Source organism: Crinia signifera, chromosome 5, assembly GCF_055691185.1.
Source record: "Crinia signifera chromosome 5, ASM5569118v1, whole genome shotgun sequence".
Classification (NCBI taxonomy): domain Eukaryota; kingdom Metazoa; phylum Chordata; class Amphibia; order Anura; family Myobatrachidae; genus Crinia; species Crinia signifera.
The window spans coordinates 50,687,921-50,700,232 of NC_139221.1; the positions used below are offsets into that span (position 1 = coordinate 50,687,921).

At 44.8% G+C, this 12,312-nt stretch overlaps 1 non-coding gene across 1 annotated transcript; it reads left to right on the forward strand.

Moving 5' to 3' along the window:
* The first annotated feature begins 2,358 nt into the window (after positions 1-2,358).
* LOC146006038 (5S ribosomal RNA) lies at positions 2,359-2,477 on the forward strand. The gene has a single exon (XR_014444088.1). It is a non-coding gene; the product is annotated as a 5S ribosomal RNA (ribosomal RNA).
* Positions 2,478-12,312: the final 9,835 nt, after the last annotated feature.

Consider the following 12,312-nt stretch of genomic DNA (forward strand, 5'->3'; position numbering starts at 1 on the left):
TCCCAGCTATCAGGCGGTTCTGGCGGTCATTTTAACATACTTGCCGCCATTGCACGCTGCTGGAGGCTCCTGACTGCTAATGCCAGGGCTGTGCTCAAGCTTGTCCTGGTTAACTGCATATTGAATGCAGCTGCTCCCCCATGTTCTGTGTTCAGACAGTGGGGTTTAGAGCATAGTGGGACAGTATTGGGCTGTATGTAAATTAGGTCATAGCACTCCTGTGTTATATACCATGGTGTTGTTGATTGGCCTGTGGCAGCTCATCTCCTTATACTGTCTCTCTTATCCAGTGATTCTATCTCTGGTTACCTATACCTACTCTCTCTCCCTGTGTGTGTGTGTGTGTGTGTGTAGTGTATATATTGTCAGGTGGAAAGTGTATAACTCAGTTTACATTGTCATCTGAGGCCTGAGGCCATATACCCTGTTGCCTTGCCTGATGTATTTTTCCTCCGTGACATAGAGATCGTTAGATTTCTGCAATAAGCCTCTAATTGTGCAATGTGTATCTGCTGGCTGACAAAATAAAAACCCCTTCTTGCTTTCTTCCAGAAAGATACTGTGTTCTCAGATTACAGTTTATGGGGGGACAGTTTGCTGCCAGCTAGGTCATACAGAGGACAGCAGGAAGTCTTATACCCTGCTATCAGGGTGACACAGAGGTCACTGCCTTACTCTAATGCACAGATACTGAGGGTAACATTGCACTGTCACATACAGAGGACAGCAGGAAGTCTTATACCCTGCTATCAGAGTGACACAGAGGTCACTCCATTAATCAAAGGCAAGGGCAGCAATGTCTAATGCAGGTAGCATGACTTGTATGTTACTAACTCATGAGTTAGCAAAGTTATCCATAGCAAGTCAATTAGAAATCACAGTGTGTGCAGCCATTACAGTTCTGGTCCAGACACTTGGTGTAAGACACCTCTGCTAACTTTTAAACCCTGTCGGAACATAGTCCAGGCCTGTTTTACCCTAATAGAGCAATAGCTCAATCAGCAACGCTCCCGTCTCTGAAGTAGACAAGGCGCACGGCTATAAGGATTCAGTCCCCACAATACAGGGGTTATTTCATGTTCTGACAGGGCACTATGGTAAACGTCACCAACGGTGGACTCTGAGATGTAATTTCTCCACAGGATAACCTTTGGTATTCCTGGTCATTGGAAGTTGGAACATTGCACTGTCACATACAGAGCTGGTTGTGGTGTGTACGCACAATACAATCCAGTGTGGGATCTGACTATGTAGTCAGATTTACATTAGGATCACATGCATCTAACATGCAGATCGCACATTTGAGATAATTTGACTTAGTATTCCTCCAGGCCTCTAGTAGCCTTGCACCCCAGCGGGGTAGCATTTTTGGGAGATGCAGCTGTGGAGGTGCAGTACGAACTGTGTAATGGTTAACATTACTACCTCACGGCACTGATGTCAATCTATATTCATACCACACTGGATATGCCCAATCTCATTTGAGATCACATGGGAACACCAGCTGTTGTAGATAACATGGGTTCCATTCAAACAACGCCATTACCCTAACTGGGTGGAGTTTATGTATATTCTCCACGTAATTGCGTGGGATTACTCCGGGTGCTCCCGTTTTCTCCCACAAACAATTCGGTTTGTCATTTCTTATGGTTCTCCTTTAAGTTATGTTAGCGGAGTAACACTGGCTGTAGCTTTTATAATTAAAAGCTAATATGGCCTTGACTATGCATCCCTTCAGGGACGCAATCTCACTTTGGTAGAAGTTTTACTGGTTGCCAATGTTGACGGCCTTGTTCATTTCAGCGCCACCATATGCTATATACCAATATGTTGCCTCTTAATCTGTACGACCTATTGTATAGGGGTACATGAATGCATATGTTTATGTTTGTAGGCATTTGTGTGTGTACGTGTGTGTATATATATGTACATACACAATATATATATATGTGTATGTATATATATATATATATATATATGTATGTATATTAGTGGATATATATAGCGGTGCTAGGTCAGCATTCTCGCTTCTTACATTCAAACAGCGGTTCGATATAGTTTCCTGTTTGTTTGTTTTCTAATGTATCTACATACACATACATTATAACCAAAACTGATCCTTTTGGTAAATCCGTGTTTTATACACGCAACAGTACATCTTAAGACATAGACTGGATAATGCTATTATGGAAAAGATGCTTCTGTCTTGAAACCTAAGTGAAAAAGACAGTCCTGTGGGATTTCTGCAAGGTAGAACCTTGGTTTCTAGGTCACCCTGTGCAGGTCCAGTCGGGTGATGCAAAAAAGGGTGGTTTGTTATCAACCACTAGGGTGACACTCTGAGTGGGCCGGCTATGAGCCTACGGCCACACCACCCTGAACACGCCTGATCTCGTCTGATCTTGGAAGCCAAGCAGGGTCAGGCCTGGTTAGTACTTGGATGGGAGACCATCTGGGAATACCAGGTGCTGTAGGCTTAGGCCTCCCGCTTCTTCCAATGGGAGCGCAAGATCCCGGCCTTGTTGGCAAAACTATACCAACAGATGGACCCCTCCCTTCGGAGGTGTTCCTGTGGTTGGTAGGCCATTGGGGTGGACCAATGGTGGTTTGATGGCTTTGCGTCACATTTACCAGGTCACCCTGTATGTGTCCAGGTCTCGAGACCCTGCAGGTTACAGAGTCCACGCTCTGTTATGTCAGTCCAGTGGCTATTCGTGCGGAGGTAGGCTTTTCACCATTTTTGTTCCTCCTCAAAGTAATTTGTACATTAAAAGTGGAGGTGGGGGCACCTTAATCCAGGAGAATCTGGTTCTCGGATCTGTGAACCCTGTTAGGGGTCTCTCTTATCTGTCTGCCTCTGGGGCCAGAACTGCTCACAGGGCTGTTAAGACAACCTAATTAAAAGCCACGGGATTGAATTCAATCCCAGAATTTACCGTTTGTCTAGGGTTTTGTCCTTTCGGTAGAAGTAGTGGGGGCTGGCCTCCGCCTGTTTCTTTAAAGCAACAGGGCTCAGCTCTCTCCTTTGTATTCCACAGCCTATAAGCTCTGTGGTATGATCTCCGCTCATTCTTGCAGGGGGTCCTGCAGATCCAACCTCTGGTTGTTACAAACATGGTGGTTTGATAAAATCTTTCTCTGATTCTTTGGGCCCTTTAGGGCTCTTTACAGGCTAACTGGGACAACGGTTTTCCTGTTGACCGTTGCTGCTGGGTGTCTGCCCGGTAGGCTCTGTTAGGTCAATCGCCTTTCATAGTCTTTCATTCTCATAGAACGGATTCTTTGAAACGTTACTTTACACCTCACAAGGTGGTTCCTGAATTTCAAGTCATCCAGGAGATAGTGATCCCTGCCCTTTGTAGGCCGGCGGTCTCTCCTGGGCAGCAATCAACTGGAGATGGTCTGTGCTTTGCACGACTATGTACATCACGCTGTAATACTTTGGCCATCTGACTCTCTCTTTATCCACTAGAGAATTCATAAGAGGGGCTGGTCTGCTACCATGCAGACTATTGCCAGCCGATATCTGCGGTCGTTTATCAAGCAGGATTCCTTGTTCACCTCACTCTCCGTTCTTGCAGGGGTACGGGCTCATTCCACTACATCTGTGGGTGTGTTTCGGGCTTTTACAGGTGGTGCAACGGCAGAGCAACTTGGCAAGGCGGCAACTTGGTCGTCTGCCAACGATTTCTTACGCTTTTTTGCGTTTGTTATGTTTGCCTCTCAGAACTCGGCATTCGTCCAGAATATACTGGCCGCGGCACAGGCGCGTCCCCACCCTTAGGTGGCTGCTTTAGGACATCCCAATGTAATCCCTCTGGCCCCTGACGTCTGCCGCAGAAGAAACTGAGATTTATGTCTTACCTGTTAAATCTCTTTCTTCGAGGACGTCAGGGGCCACAGGGATCCCTCCCTGCCGCGCCTGCTTCATGGTATTGAAGTTCATAGTTCCTCCGTTGAGTGAACTTAGTTAAAAGTTCCTTTGTTGAGGTACTTATACATGTCACAGTTATGGTTCCTCTGTTGAGCAACCACACACACATATATTTGTTGAATGTGTTACTGTATGGGTTTCTCTTCCTTCTATCTTGTCTCCTGCCTGGCTTTGGAAAAAACTGAAAGTAAGCTAGCCTAGGAGGCGGGGTAGAGGAGGGAGGAGCCAGGGCTGTCTCTGGGCAGTCCAGAAGTTTTATCCTTTCTGGTGCTGGAAAGGTCGTGACCTCACTCTCTACCCAATGTAATCCCTGTGGCCCCTGACGTCCTCGAAGAAAGAGATTTAACAGGTAAGACATAAATCTCAGTTTCCTACCCCCTTAAGTCACTAACATACATTGTTCACTCAGATTGAAAAGAAAAGGTTACTATATTATCGTACTTTTAGATATACATGTGCAAACATCATTGAATATGTGCGTCCCACCAAACATTATTTCCCTGTTATCCACATCTATGCATCACCTTAAAGTGTCTTGACTGGGACCATGTTGCCCATGTCCTTTGGAATTTCTGTATTTTCCCTCGTGAGGCAAATATGAATCTTTCATGGTCAAAGGTGTAATTCACCATGTTAATCCATTCATCCACCTTAGGGCCCTCGGCTGCCAACCAGTGCCTGGCTATAATCACCTTTGCCAAAGCCGATAAATTCCCAGCCAGTTGGATTTTATCCTGCGTTAGGCGGCCTACCTTCCAGGTTCCTAATATTAAATTACATTCATTTAATGCGACCCTAGGTATACCCAGTGAAACCATAATGTCGCTTATCCCTACCCAGAACCTATTTACCAATGAGCATTCCCACAGGAGGTGCCAGAAGGTCGCTGCTCCTGCTCCACATTTAGGGCATGCATCCCGTCTTGATTCATTCATTCTTTTTAGTTTTACAGGGGTCATATATATCCTGTGAAGGATATTGAACTGGATTTGTTGCACCCTCATCAAGTTTGAAAAAGACGAGGGAGCACATAAGGTGCCGCGCCATCTTATTTCCTCCAATTGTGGCATATCCCTTACCCACTTATCCCTAATTGGTCCGAGCATCTCCGTTTGTCTATGCATCCGTACATATTTGTAGATTTTCGAGAGCCTTTTACCCGGCGCTAATTGTTTGAGGAATATTTTACATGGGGACTCCTCCAGCCGGAGGGGTTCATTCTTGCTAAATTTCCTTAGCGCACTACGTAATTGGTGATAATTAAAAAACATAGTCGCCGGGACATCAAATTCATTTTGTAATTGAGGAAAAGATTTCATCATGCCGTCATGGTATACCTGCCCCAAGGCGCTAATCCCCTGTCTACACCACACCATCCTCCCTTGGGATGCGTTAATGGCTTTTACCGTATGTATGGAATAAATCGAGGTATCTGGGTCTATCCCCTGATAGTTAACTAATTTATTGACCCATCTCCATACCTTAATTGCTTGAACGGTAATTGGAGGGAGATTCCGATGCAGCCCCCTAACCATTAATCTCTGCATAGGCGATATGCCCGGATCTGTTAATTCTATAAGCTGGGTCACTTCCCTGAGCCCTTCATCCTGCCGGATCCAGGAACATATATGGACCAAGCAGCTGCTCTAATTGATTAGGCCACTCATTTATAAGCACTCCTGGAATCAACACTATCTGTGTAGATCCCCCCCTTTGTACAACAGAATTCAATGCTCCACCTGTTGAGTGGGAAAAGGGAATGTGCCAGCGAAACCCCCCCCTTGCCTACTTTTGTTCGGTGGCCATATATTCTTTTCATTTGCGCTTAATATCATTAAACCTTTTTTTTTTTAACACTGCACACAGTGTGCTTGTATGCACTCACAACATTGACTGCTGTGGTAATATTTTTCCACATGCCCTTTTTTTGCTGGACACTGGTACGGTGGTGGTGGTGCCCCAACAGCCGGTCGTAAACTGGCACCATCTCACTGACAAGGGCTGCGCTCTCCTCGTAGGAGACATGGACCTTTCTCCCACTGGCAGTGCGGCCCATCTCCTCACCGTCACCTCCCTCCTCTGCGGCCACTTCAGCCTCCTCCTCAAGTGCCTCACCCTCCTCCTCCTCTGCTTCTTCCTCCACTTCAGGCCACTCCACCTCTTCAACATACTCAGGCTGCAGAACCTCCTGGGACTGGGGGACCGTGAGCTCTGCATTTGAGGGGGCAAAACTTGGTCCAGCAGCAGCAGCCTCCTCCATCTGGGAGTCAGACTCCACCTGCATCCTCCCTGCCACAGGCTGCGCTGGCAGCATGCTGGCTCTTCCTTTGCTGCTTGCCACACTGCTATCTGTGTGAGGGACACTGCTGCCTCTTCCTCTGACTGCTCTGCCACCTCTGCCTCCTGCACCTACTCTGCTTACTGCTCTCCTCTCCATCTTGCTCTCCTTACTACCTATCAAAGGACAAAATGGCCCCTGTGCCCCTTTATATAGGGTGTGTGATGCTTACTGTAGGGGACTTTGGTGGGCCACTAGATCAGGGGGTTCTATGTAGTGCAAAGGCACTGTTGTAAATCGCATTTCTGTTGGTCCAAAATGCTCACATGACCAGCTCCGCAAATCGCACTATAAAGGATCATCAAATCGCATCTTATCGCATTTTTAACCCGCAAATTCGCACCCCTTTAAATATGAGATTTTGATGGAAAAAAAAATATTTCTAAAAGTGCGATAAAATTGCATCCTATTAAATCTCACCCAAAGTCTTCTCTGAAAGAACAATTGGTTTGAGTGCTCTTGAAAGTTCCAACAGCAAGATGTTAATAGTAGTGTCAGTGGTAATCATTTGTCACTTTTGTCCTCTGCCAATTAATGTATATACTCTGAAACCAAATATTGTTAAAATTTAGAACGTTTATTAGTGCATTCAAATTATAACAAAACAGTATGCAATACAAGAAAACACTTATTCAGTACTTACTGATAATTCCATTTCTCCGTAGCCATGGGGACGCACGTCTATCATACATTTGGGGTGATGTGCCTGAGGATTGAGCACATTGAAAAGTGGCAGGCTCCTCCCCCTCCCAGAATCCAGTCTTAAGGTGCGTACACACGGGGCAATATGATCGCTAGCAATATATTGCTCAGCAATCATATTGCCCTGTGTCCCGTTTTCATTTGCGACCAGAGATGGTCGCAGATGAAAGTTTAAACACTGCTGGGTGAAGAGGCAGGGGATGTCGCTGGTCAGTGGAGCATGCTCATTCGACCAGCGACCATTCAGGGGCAGAAAACGGGAGCGCGCACCCGGCGATTTATCGCTGGTGCACACTCCAATCACTGGCAATATGGTCACTCAGCGACCATATTCCCAGCGATTTCAGCCCCTATCGCCCCCGTGTGTACACAGCATTAGAAAACTGTGCTTTAGAGGAGACAGAGACCAGGGAAGGTAGAGAGAGACTAAAGAGAAGCGGCATCAAGATGAAACCGAAATAACTGCAAAACACAACACACCCAAAATATACACACCAATTGACATGAGCAGGGCTGTGTGGGTATTCAGCATCCCCTAAAGATATGTAGAAATGGAGTTATTGGTAAGTACCAAATTCCTGTTTTCTCCTTCATCCAATAGGGGACACTGAATCTGTCATACATTTGGGGATGTCCCAAAGCCACCCTGCAGGATGAGTGTGTGCTGGGAATTCTGTAACAGCGCTCAACCAAACATAGACACGGATGTTGCAAAGGTGTTGAATCTGTAGAATTTGATAAATGTGTGAGGGACTGACTCATAACTGAGCGAGACATCTCATGCAGCGGCCCAGGAAGAACCTACTGAAGGCGTGAAATTAACTGAAATGTTTGGTGATAGTTTTCGACCAGAAGCTGTATATCACGATAAGCCATATACGCCTGCTTAATCGTGACCAATTTCAATGTGCCAAGGACTGTTGTGATGCAGGCCACCCTCTCTTGGCCATGTCAAAGTACAAACAGGGCATCTGACTTCCAAAATTATGTCCTTTTTTCGTATATATAGGCAGAGGTCATACCACATCTAGAAAACCTGAATTCTCGACAATGTTGGGACCACTATTGGCTAATTGATGTGAAATGCCAATATTACTTTTTTTTTTTTAAATAAAATCCACTCTAGTACTGAGCTTCACCCTATCTTCATGGTACACCAGGGATGGAGATCGACAGGAGAGAGTGCTAAGATCATAGACTCTTCTGGCAGATGCCAATGCTAGTAGAATGACAGTCTTCCAGATTAACAGGCATATATACACTGTTTCCAGTGGTTCAAAAGTGTCTGACTTGAGAAAGGTTAAGGCTCATACACACTAGGCCAGTGGGGTACTTATGTAATATCTGGACTCCCATTTTTCTTATGAGACTGTGTCCCCTCGCGGGGCTCGCTGCGCTCACCACGCTTCGGGCACGGTGGCTCGCTGCGCTTGCCACACTATATAAAATCAACTCCATGCGTAGTTGGATAGTAGGGGTATGAAAAAATGGGATGCATTTAACATGGTAGTCCAGATAATACATAAGTACCGGCCAGTGGTTCTCAAACTGTGGGTCCTGACCCCAAAGTGGGTCCCGACCTTCCATGTTACTGACCATCAGGCTGATGACTTTTCTAATCTCAGTCAGTGATTCAGAGTCTGAAAAATCAGTTGAATTGTCTGTTATTTTAGGCTTCTCACATAATTTTGTGCCTCCACAATGCTGCCATGTATGTGCTGTCTGCTGACTACACATGTGACGTGATGACCTTCTGCAGTAACTTGCTGGGGTCTTGTAATTATTTATTGTCTGCTGGGGTCCCAGAGCAAAATACTTTGACGACCCCCATAGTGTGTATGGGCCTTTAAAACCAATGACAAGTCCCAAATTTCTGTTGAAGCTCTACTCTAGCACAAGGATGGGAAACCCTCAGCCCTCCAGCTGTTGTTGAACTACATATTCCAACATGCCCTGCAACAGTTTTAGCATGGCCACATAGCAAAACTGTAGCAGGGCATGATGGGATGTGTAGTTCAACAGCTGGAGGGCCGAAGGTTCCCCATCTCTGCTCTAGCAGGTGGCTGAATGTGGAGGATTCCTTTAGGAAAGATCGAAATCACTGCAATCAGGGCTAAATGGTGGTTAAAGAATATGGACAAAACTAAGTTTTCAATTGGAGTCCTGCTGAAAAACCGGCTTGCAAGAAAGCTAGTTGGTGAGTTAAACTGAAAACTGTTGTGGGCAATCTTCGCCTTCCTCACCAAGGGGGTTATTCTAGTCCATTCTTTCTGACAAAATCCTTCTTAGATGGACAAAACCATGTGCACTGCGGGTGGGGCAGATGTAACTTGTGCAGAGAGAATTAGATTTGGGTGGGGTTTTTCTTCAAAGTGAGATCTATATTGAAGTGTAAAATCATGCAGTCAGTATTTTCCCTGCACAGAAACAAAATAACTCACCCAAATCTAATTCTCTCTGCACATTTTACATCTGCCCCCCTGCAGTGCACATGGTTTTGTCCATCTAAGAAGGATTTTGTCAGAAAGAATGAACTAGAATAAACCCCCAAGCCACATAGGCCTTCCAGATTCTGTGATAATGGGCTAAAGTAACTTCCTTCCAGGCCTTAAGCATAGTTAGTATAACTGAGTCCCGGAATACCCCTCCTACTTAGCAACCTGGATTCAATAGCCACGCCATAAAACACGGATGCGGTTAGTCTGGGTAGATGAACGTTTTTTCCTGCAGTATGTTTTATTGTAGAGGAAGCATCCATGGTTCTTCTTCTAAAAGCAGCAGTAAGTCCGTGTACCAGGCTCTGGGATGCCAGTCTAGTGACTGACGTAAACTCACTCTTGATCCATTTGAGTAGCCTTGGAGCTGGTGGAAACAAAGGGAACAGGTATCCCATAGTGCAGTTCCCAGGTACTGACAAGGCATCCACTGCCACCACTGCTGATCTCTCATGCAAGAACAATAGAGTGGAAGTGTGTGGTTCAATCTGGACACCATGAGATCTGTGTGGGGTTCCCCAATTTAGTGTAATCTGAAAAAAAACAACAACACCTCAGATGAAATGTCCACTCTCCTGAATGAAGATCCTGAATGCTGAGGTAATCTGCCTCCCAATTTTCCAGTCCTGGGATAAAATTTGCAGACAGCCCTGTTTCATAACATTCCACACATCTTAAGACCGGTCGATTTCCTGCATAGCCCATCCACTTTGTGTGCCTCCTTGTCTGTTGACATATGCCACAGCCGTGGCTATGACTGATTGTATCTTGATGGTTCATCCTCTTATGAACAGATCCACCTGCATTAGAGCCAGATAGATGGCTCGAATTTCCAGAATGTTGACGGAAAGTTTTGATTCTGGTGGAGACCACAGACCCTTTAACTGACAATAACTGAGAACAACTGTCTTCCCAGCACCTGAAGCTGGCATCCGTTATTATCGTCCAAACTCATATGCCAACGCTGTGACCCTCTAGAAGGCTTGCTGAGTTCAGCCACCACTAGAGGGATAGCCTCTGGGGAGAGGTTCATCAATCTTTGCATTTTGGAGATGGATCCTGATTACTCTGCGAGGAGGTCTAGTTGAAATCTCCTGGAATGAAACTGTCAAAATGTGAGAGCTTCGAAGGAGGCTACCATATTCCCAAGGAGGTAAATACGAGGTAACAGGGTTCTTGCCTATGTATAAATTCTTTCCTTACAAGAAATGGTAAAGAGTACTTTCTGTGCTTTGTATTCAGAATTGAGAAATAACACTCTGAGATGAAGACAGCTGTGACGTTTTGAAATTCAAAATCCACATGTGTTGTAGCAGAAATTGACAAGTCCGTTGAGTGTTCCAGACAAGACATTTCAAGATCCCTTACCTGGATGATCTTCAGTAGAAGATCATCCAGGTAAGTAATTAATGTAGTCCCCTGGATGCATAACACAGAAGGTATGTATAATATATATATATATATATATATATATATATATATATCACGTTTTTTATATTTAGATGGTGTTAGAAACATAATCGCATCATTCTGGGACTAAAACAGACAATGTGGAACACAGATACCGGCACTTCCGGGTCTGTGGAACGCATCAACTTTGTAACCCGGAATGCGCATGTGCAGACACCGGCAGGTGCCGCAAATGAAGGAGATGAGAGGCTGTTAAATACAGCGCTCAAACAGATGGAGGATCATGCTATTGAAAAAGGACCTAGTCTGAAACGCGTTTAGCGTGACTGTTTAGGACCAACGGTGGGACGGACACTGTCACTGGCTGGACTTACCTGGCACTTATCCTGGACCTTCCGGAGGGCCTTTGAAGTATATCATCAAGTCCCAGGGACAACCATCTTTACTCTGTTCCGGTCTGCCGCTGGGCTCCCATACATGCTTTTTACCTTGCCTTCTACATTTGAGTTTATTTGGTGTATTAAAAGTGTATTGTTTTTACGCTCTGCACTATTGTGGTTTTCTTTGGATTTCCCCTGTATGAGGCACCAGTTGGAAAGCACCTATCATTGGATGAAAAGTTCCTGTTATGTGCCAGTGGGATTTAAACCAATGCTTACAATCATACTGGATACTGTGAGTGCATATTAATGCTACAACTTTAAAAAATAAATATACCATCTGCACTAAATAGCTCTTTTTTGTCTCCTTGGCAATATGTTTGCTTCATTAGCCACATAATGCTAAGGATTTATCCATAGATAAAAGATCCGTGGAAACTGGAAATTACAACATCCATTTTTAAAGGGACGGTATTGATTTATTGTTTCACTTATATGGTGTAAATTGGGAGCGTGTGCTTCCTGTGTTTCTAATGTCGATTGTTTGTAAGTGTACTGCATGTCACTTTTTTGCACCCTCTCTTCAGCTGCACCCTGTCTATTTTATGCAAACCCAACACTCCTTCTATTTCTTTTTCACAGAAGGCATGGTGGCCATTATCTTTAATAGACATGCAGAATGGTAGTGCTCTGAATTGATATTGTCAATTCAGAATTGCAAACCTTAGAAACCTCTGATGAGGGTTCCAGATGGATACAGGTAAGTATGCATCCTTTATAGCTAGCAAGATGAGGAATTCCACTGGTTCAAAACTGGCAGTTACAAACTGCATGAACTCAATCTTGAACTTGTGGTATGCCAGATAAAGGTTCAGAGATTTTAGGATTAAGATTAGGTCATACCAAGTCATCTGGCTTTGGTACTACAAAAAGTTTGATATAGAAGCCTCTTCTGCATTGTTCCAAAGGAACCTGGGTTATCACTCCTGTTGTCACAGAATCACTTGCTTTGTTTAGAATACCGGAAGTAATGTCGTAAAAAAAATTCTGGGG